We start from the raw sequence: 7,607 nt of genomic DNA, 5'->3' as shown, positions 1-7,607 counted from the left end.
CCCAGCTGTCACTCCGAATGCGCACTTGTTTGGATTCAGCTTCATGTTGAATGATCGGAGTGTGTCGAATGTCTCCCTGAGGTTGTCTAGGTGATCAACTTCGTGCAGGCTTTCTACCAACATGTTGTCAACATAAACCTGTACGTTCCTGTCGATCTAATGTGCAAACATCTTGTTCATTAGCCTTTGGTATGTTGCCTCATCATTTTTGAGTCCGAAAGGCATCACCTTGTAGCAAAATATCCCTAGCTTGTAACGAAGGAGGTCTTCTATTGATCAGATTCGTCCATCCTGATCTGGTTGTAGCCGGAGAAAGCGTCCATAAAACTTAGGAGCTGGTGTCTCGCAGTCGAATCTACCAAGGTATCTATCCGTGGGAGCGGGTAGCTGTCTTTAGGGCAAGCCTTGTTGAGGTCCGTGAAGTCTACGCACATCCTCCAGTTTTCGTTGGCCTTTTTAACCATGACGACGTTTGCCAACCAGTCGGGGTAATATACTTCCTGGATGAAACCTGCCTCTAGTAATTTTCGAACTTCCTCGGCTATGGCCTTATCCCACTCCTGGGCGAAGACTCGTTTCTTTTGCCGGATTAGAGGGAATGAGGACGACACATTTAGCTTGTGAACCATGACTGAAGGGTCAATTCCTAGCATGTCTTCATGACTCCAGGCGAATACGTCTTAGTTATCTCTGAGGAAAGTCGTGATCGTTTGGTGCACTAGCCAACTAGCTAGTGTGCCAATTTTAGTCGTCCGTTCAGGCCGTGTGTCATCAAGTCTCACCTCTTCTAGCTCTTCAACCGGCTCTGCTAATGCTCGTTGCTTTCCGATACACATTGTTTGCTATTGATCCTCAATTTCTAGCATGGCAATATAGCATTCCCGTGCTGCTATTTGATTTCCCCGCAGTTCTCCCACCCCATACTCCATCGGGAATTTAATCATCAGGTGGTATGTTGAAGTCACTGCCTTCTAGGAATTGAGAGTGGGTCGCTCGAGGATGGCATTGTAGGCGGACGAGCAGTTGACTACGAGAAAAGTTACCTCCTTAGTGATCTGTTGAGGATAGTCACCTGCCGTCACAGCTAGTGTTATTGCGCCCAAGGGGAACACCTTCGTTCCCCCAAATCCCACGAGTGGGGCATTTGTTAGGGTCAACCGTTCCCTGTCAATTCTCATTTGTTGGAATGCTAGATAGTAGAGGATGTTTGCTGAGCTGCCGTTGTCGACAAGGACCCGATGCATGTTATAATCCCCTATTTGCAAGCTGTCCACAAGTGCGTCGTCATGAGGATGGTGAAGTCTCCAAGCGTCATCCTCTGAAAATTCAATGACGGGGTTATCTATTTGTGGCATCTTGGGTACGGATCCTGTAAGTTGGATGCTATGGACCATTTTGAGGTAGGTTTTACGGGCTTTTTTGGAAGATCCGGCTGTGGTTGTGTCCCCTACGATCATCCTTATGTCCCCTATAGGTGGTCTAGGGCGCTCGTTCTCCCGTCGTGGGGCCTGTTCTTGCGGCGAATCGGTTCTTTCCTTATTGATGAACCTTTGTAGCTTCCCTTGTCTGATAAGGGCCTCAATCTGCTATTTCAGGTCGTAGCAGTTGGCTGTGTCATGCCCGTGGTCTCGGTGAAAGCGACAATACTTGTCACTTGGCCTCTTGTTGGGATCTCCCTTTAATTTACCAGGGAACGTCAAGGCTCCTTCATCTTTGATTTGCATCAAGACTTGATCTATCAGGGCGGTTAATGGGGTGAAATTGGTGAACTTTCCAGTGGGGGGTCTAGGGCGCCTTTCATCTCGTTGATCTCCGGTTCTAGCAACCTTTCGCCCCATGTCCTGTCGTGTGTCCTCCTGTCTCTCCCTCTTCTTAGGTTTCTCTTCGCGAGCTAGCAATGCATCTTCTGCGTTCATGTATTTGGTGGCTCTATAGAGCACATCCGTCATGGTCTTTGGGTCATTCTTGTATAAAGAAAACAAAAACTTACCCTTCCACAGTCCATTAGTGAATGCAGCTACGAGTATCTTATCGTCAGCTTCGTCAATTGAAAGGGCTTCCTTGTTGAAACGAGTTATGTAGGCCCGCAGCGTCTTGTCTTCTCGCTGCTTGATGCTTATTACGCATGCGGTGGACTTTTTATACCGATGTTCGCCTATGAAGTGCGAGGTGAACTGAGCGCTCAACTCTTTGAAAGTGTTGATGGAGCTTGGTGTCAATCTACTAAACCAAACCCTTGTAGGGCCTTTCAGCGTCGTTGAGAATGCCCTACACATGATCTCGTCTGGTATCTCTTGAAGGTGCATCAAGGTCTTGAAAGTCTCTAGATGATCGAGGGTGTCCTTGACCCCGTCGTAGCTTTCAATCTGGGGCATGTGGAATTTTTGGGGCAAGGGGAATGAGTTGACAGAGGTAGTGAATGGTGAGTCAGTTTTGTTTACTAGGTCGTCAAGATCATTAGACACTCGTCCCTTGAGGGCATTCATCATGACCTCCATCTGCTCCTTCATCGCCTGCATCTCTGCGATAATAGGTGGAGGGGCCAAATCCATGAGGGATGGAAGACTCATGTTTTGCCGTTCTGGTCTGCTTGGGGTGTTGCTGCCCTCTAGCTTCTCTGGGTCCCTTTGTTCGGCACTGGTACCTTCTTGGTTTTCCTCCTGAACGTTATGTCCTGCATCCCTTTGGCGTAGCTGCTCCTCCAGATCATGGTTCTGTTTTATGAGTCGTTCTACCGCTGCCATGAGAGTCTGGACTTATCTCTCTAATGCAATAGATCTTGGCGGCTCGTCTCCTTGAACGTTGTTGGTGGTAGCCATCGAGCGAGTGAGTACCATGCAACTCTTATGTTCGGGAGGCGATAGTCTGGCTAAACTCTTCGTTTCCCACATACGGCGCCAATTGATGGTGCTGTAAAATCACCAGTGAGCTACACAATTCTCGCACGCTTGAACTAATAACCTGCAAGAAGAAAGAAGTGATCTAGCAGAGGGCACCGGTGTGGTGCTGGCCAAATACCCTCTGAAGGTCAAGGTAGAACTATTCTCAGCTCTAGAGTGCTAGAGAAGGGGAAATTATGTATACCTTGGTTTGTGAGGGTATTGGGGTTTTTATAGTAGTAGAAGGTTGGCCTTTCTTTCTTGATGTAGAAGTCTTTTCCTTATAGGACTCTACTTGAGTAATCCCAAACGTGATGGGCAAAATATTTCCTTGTAGAGTGGGTCTTTCATTGGGCGCATATCTTCTAGAATTATCCTTGCACTAGGATTCTGATTTCCTTTGGGATTCTCTCGGATTTCAAACGTGTGTAACAAGTATTTTAAGTCATGCTAGGCCCTGGGCTCTCACCTATTGCCGGCCCATGGGCTAGGATCTGTCAGGCCCAATGTAGCGAAGGTCGTCATGCCGTTTTTTACCCCTTCAAGCATGCTTAAGAAATTGTTCCTGCAAAGCTACTACTTTCATACAGGACTCTTCTGGAAGTCCCTATATTGGGTCGTGCTCTTTACAATCCCAAGTTTATTCACTCATGAATGCGGAGATGATGTTTGATGCTTACAATTATTCTGCGTTTACAGCATACATCAAGGTGCAGAGTGTCTCAAGTGCAGTCCCTCTTTCCCCAAGATCAGTTCCTTGTCGAGAGGAGAAAAACCATGGAAAGAAAAGAAATGGGCTTGTAATAGTACTGGGGTCCAGCGTAGCAACTATTTTTGGTCTGTTTCTTTTAATCGGGATATTGGTTTTTTGGTTTTGGAAAAGTAAAAATTTTGATGAAGCTGATGAGTACTATTTAGATCATGTACTTGGAATGCTCACACGATATTCTTTTGAGGATTTGCAAGCCATGATGAGGAATTTCAAAAAGAAGTTGGGTGCGAGTGGATTTGGCACAATTTTTGAAAGGGCTCTAATTGATGGCACTAAAATTGCTGTTAAGCGTCTTGATGGTTTTAGTCAAATAAGGAAATCATTTTTAGTTGAAGTTGAGACAATTGGTAGCATTCATCATCTCAACTTGGTAAGATTGACTGGGTTTTGTGCTCAAAAATCTCATTTGCTTATTGTTTATGAGTACATGTCAAATGGGTCTTTGGATAAATGGATTTTCTACAAGACGCAAGAGATTAATTTGGATTGGCAACAGAGAAAGAAGATCATTCTTGACATAGCAAAGGGACTTGCTTATATTCATGAAGAGTGCAGTAGAAAGATAGCTCACTTAGACGTCAAACCTGAAAATATCCTCCTAGATGAGAATTTTAATGCCAAAGTTGCTGATTTTGGTTTGTCTAAATTGATTGATCGAGATCAAAGCCAAGTTGTAACAATTATGAGAGGAACTCTTGGCTATTTGGCTCCAGAATAGGTGACTTCAATAATTGCTGTGAAAGTAGATGTGTATAGTTTTGGAGTTGTGCTATTGGAAATATTGTGCGGTTGGAGACATTTTGATAATTCTCAGCCAGAGGAAGCAATGCATTTACTAGGACTAATCAAGGAAAAGTTACAGGAGAAGCAATTGTTGGATCTAGTTGATGAGTACAGTGAAGACATGCAATTACATGGAGCTGAAGTTGTAGATATAATGATGGTTGCTGCTTGGTGTTTGCAAAATGATTTTACAAAGAGGCCTTCCATGTCAATGGTTGTTAAGGTCTTGGAGGGTGTTGTCGACGTTGAAGAGAGCATAGATTTTAACTTCTGCAATCCACCTATTTCAAACACAAGAGCAAGAGTCATGCATCAGGATATAACAGTGCGACAATTTTATTGGATTCAGTTCTATCAGGACCACGATGACAATTCACAAGAACATGTATTTTTGTTGCATGATGAGTGAAGTAATATCTCTGTTCTGTAATAAATTCCTTCTAGTGCTTATTGAATTTTCTAATTTCCAAATTGTTGTAGCAGGTTTGAACCCAATTATGGCAGAGCTTCATATATATCCCTTTATATGATGTTAGAAATATGTGTACGACATACATTTGATGGTGATATTCAGGTTTGAAATTTATGAATTATTGAACAAAGATCTCATTTGCTATAATTTTTACGATTCTTAATTGTTTTTGCAAGAATCATTAGTCAAGCATCTAACTTTGCAAGTTCAGTTAAGTCACAATCTTTGTTAAATTCTGCAGTTTTTCATTATCAGTTATTTACTTCACCAGGCACAAATTCATCTAATTTAATTGACTGAGGTTAGATGATAGTGATGTTCTTTTTGAGCCATGGATTTGAATGGAGGCAAGAAAATTATAGAACTAGATTATGTTAATGAAATTTGTACAATGAAGACCAGAACTTTCTAGAGTCTAGACTACTCATCCATTTGTTACGTTTACACGCCAATATGCTGCAGTTTCACGTCAGAATTGTTGCCCCACCAGTGTGAACCTTTTTTTTAATGGGAGTGTGAAACTTTCCTTGTATATAATTAGAACAATGAAATGACCACACGGTGTGTGGTTTGATGGTAAGAGTCCTCATTTTGCACCCAAAAAGGAATGGTTCGAGCGATATGCCAATAGCCCTAGCAAGGTCCGTGTGGTACACGTGGTATTATTTATTGCCGTCATGTGGCGTGGGGTCAATGAACCCACACCGGAGGCCCCTTTTTTCATTCAGCAAAAAAAATAAAGGAACAACGAAAGGGAAAGACTCAATCATGTTCGGATTCATGTATGTTTATCTAGGAAAAGTACCTCAATTAAACCCTCCTCGCAGTCTCTCTCCTAAACAAACGCGTGGAGCCAACAAGTCCCTGTGAGAGAGGCACGAGCCCCTTGCAAAAACGTGTGGAACGAACTTGTGAGACGGACACAATATTAACGTGGCCCCTGGGCCATGAAGTAAAAGTAACTTGATTAACCCTTTTACCTTTTCCATTCAAAACATTTCATTTTTTAACTAACCTTTACCTTTTCCATTCAGAAGTTTTTTCTTGGGGGGCTTTTTTCTTACCAACTTTACCTAGGTCTCGCACTTGCAAAAACGTGTGGAACGAGCTGGTCCATATATGAGTGTCCACTGTCCACCGAGGAAAACATTTCTCTCTATTTTATTTTAAAAAAACTGGAGAGAATCTATTTTATAAGTTTAAATATTATAAATCGAAAAGCGTACATAATATTACATTATTTAAAATTTAAATAACATGATATTCTATACCCTATTAGATTTAGTTAATAAACTCTAAACAATGAAATTAATGAATTCTCTTCATTTTCAATAAAATAGAGAATATCCTTTTGCGTGGAGTCGTGGACCATTAAATAATTGCATCTAAATAATATTAGATGCCCAACTTTTTTCATATGTGGAAGTGACACATTATTATTAGTACAACATCATTTTCATATGAGACTAATTATGACATCATGTTTATAATTGGTTGGAAGTGGTGATTGAATTATCTATTGTAGTAGGTTTGAACCCTAATATGGCAATCGCCATGACTTCTCTATCTGTAACTTATATGTCACTTAATTTAAATGATGTTGGTAGAAATATGTGTACGACATAGATTTAAATGTTATATTTCATATTCCAAATTTATGAATTATTGAATTTCTCATTTGCTATAAGGTTTACGTTTAAAAATAAATAAATAAACTATAAATAATCAAGTATCTGACTTTTGCAAGTTCAATTAATATTCAAAATCATGATAAAAAAAAAATTATATTCAAAATCTTTGTCGAATTCTATAAATTTCATTATCAATTATTTAAGTCATCACCGGGTTCAAATTCATCTGGTTTGGCTGAGGTTACTAGTAGTATGATATTGATGCTGTTTTCGAGCCTTTGGTTTGGATGCCCAAGAAAAATATAGATGATGAGAATGCAAATTGTCATATTTTTCTCCCTTAATGTTTAGTCTTTTATATTTATTTGGTGCCTAAATGTACTAATTATTCTTATATTTTGATTTAGGATGCAAATGGAGGCGTTAAGTGCAAAACGTAGCTAATTGGGCGATTCTGGACAGCTTTGACATCGCTTCATAATCTGGGCATAACTCTCTCATCCAAGCTCTGATTGAGATGATTGAAGATGCTATGGAACGCAAAGACAAAGCTCTACAACTTTCATGTTTTGAGTTTTGAGAGATACAGGCTGCATCAAGGTTGAAATTGGGCTTGAATTTGCTACATCTGCACTGCTGACGTTCTGGAATGTTCCTTTTCCTACAATTCTCTGATGCAGATCTGATGGGGTTTATTTTCGGAAGCTTCCAGATCTGGTGCACAAAATTTCCAGCTGAAAAACACCACTTTCCTAGTTATATTAGGACTTTGTTTTATTTTTAATATTTTTCCTTAATTAGTTAGATTTGAATATTATTATTGAGAATATTTTTAGGAGATTTTGTAGGCTTGGGAAATGAAGAATTAACGTGTAAAAGGGGGAGGAGAAATCAGAATTGGACACACGCCTCTCTCTCCCCTCTTCTCTAATTTTTTCCTTTGAGTTTTCATCATGGCCCTACTTGGCTAAAACTTTTATACTTGGTCGAAGGAAACTGAAGCCTGAGAATCAATTAAACTATGAGATCTAATTTGTTTTTATTGTTCAATTTATGCTTTGAATATCAGA

At 40.7% G+C, this 7,607-nt stretch overlaps 1 pseudogene; it reads left to right on the top strand.

Moving 5' to 3' along the window:
- Window positions 1-3,529: 3,529 nt before the first annotated feature.
- LOC126696363 (G-type lectin S-receptor-like serine/threonine-protein kinase SD2-5) lies at window positions 3,530-5,001 on the top strand (annotated as a pseudogene).
- The last annotated feature ends 2,606 nt before the right edge of the window (window positions 5,002-7,607 follow it).

Source organism: Quercus robur, chromosome 8, assembly GCF_932294415.1.
Source record: "Quercus robur chromosome 8, dhQueRobu3.1, whole genome shotgun sequence".
Lineage (NCBI taxonomy): Eukaryota > Viridiplantae > Streptophyta > Magnoliopsida > Fagales > Fagaceae > Quercus > Quercus robur.
Note: the sequence above shows the minus strand (reverse complement) of the source record. Positions and strands in the feature narration are given on the sequence as shown.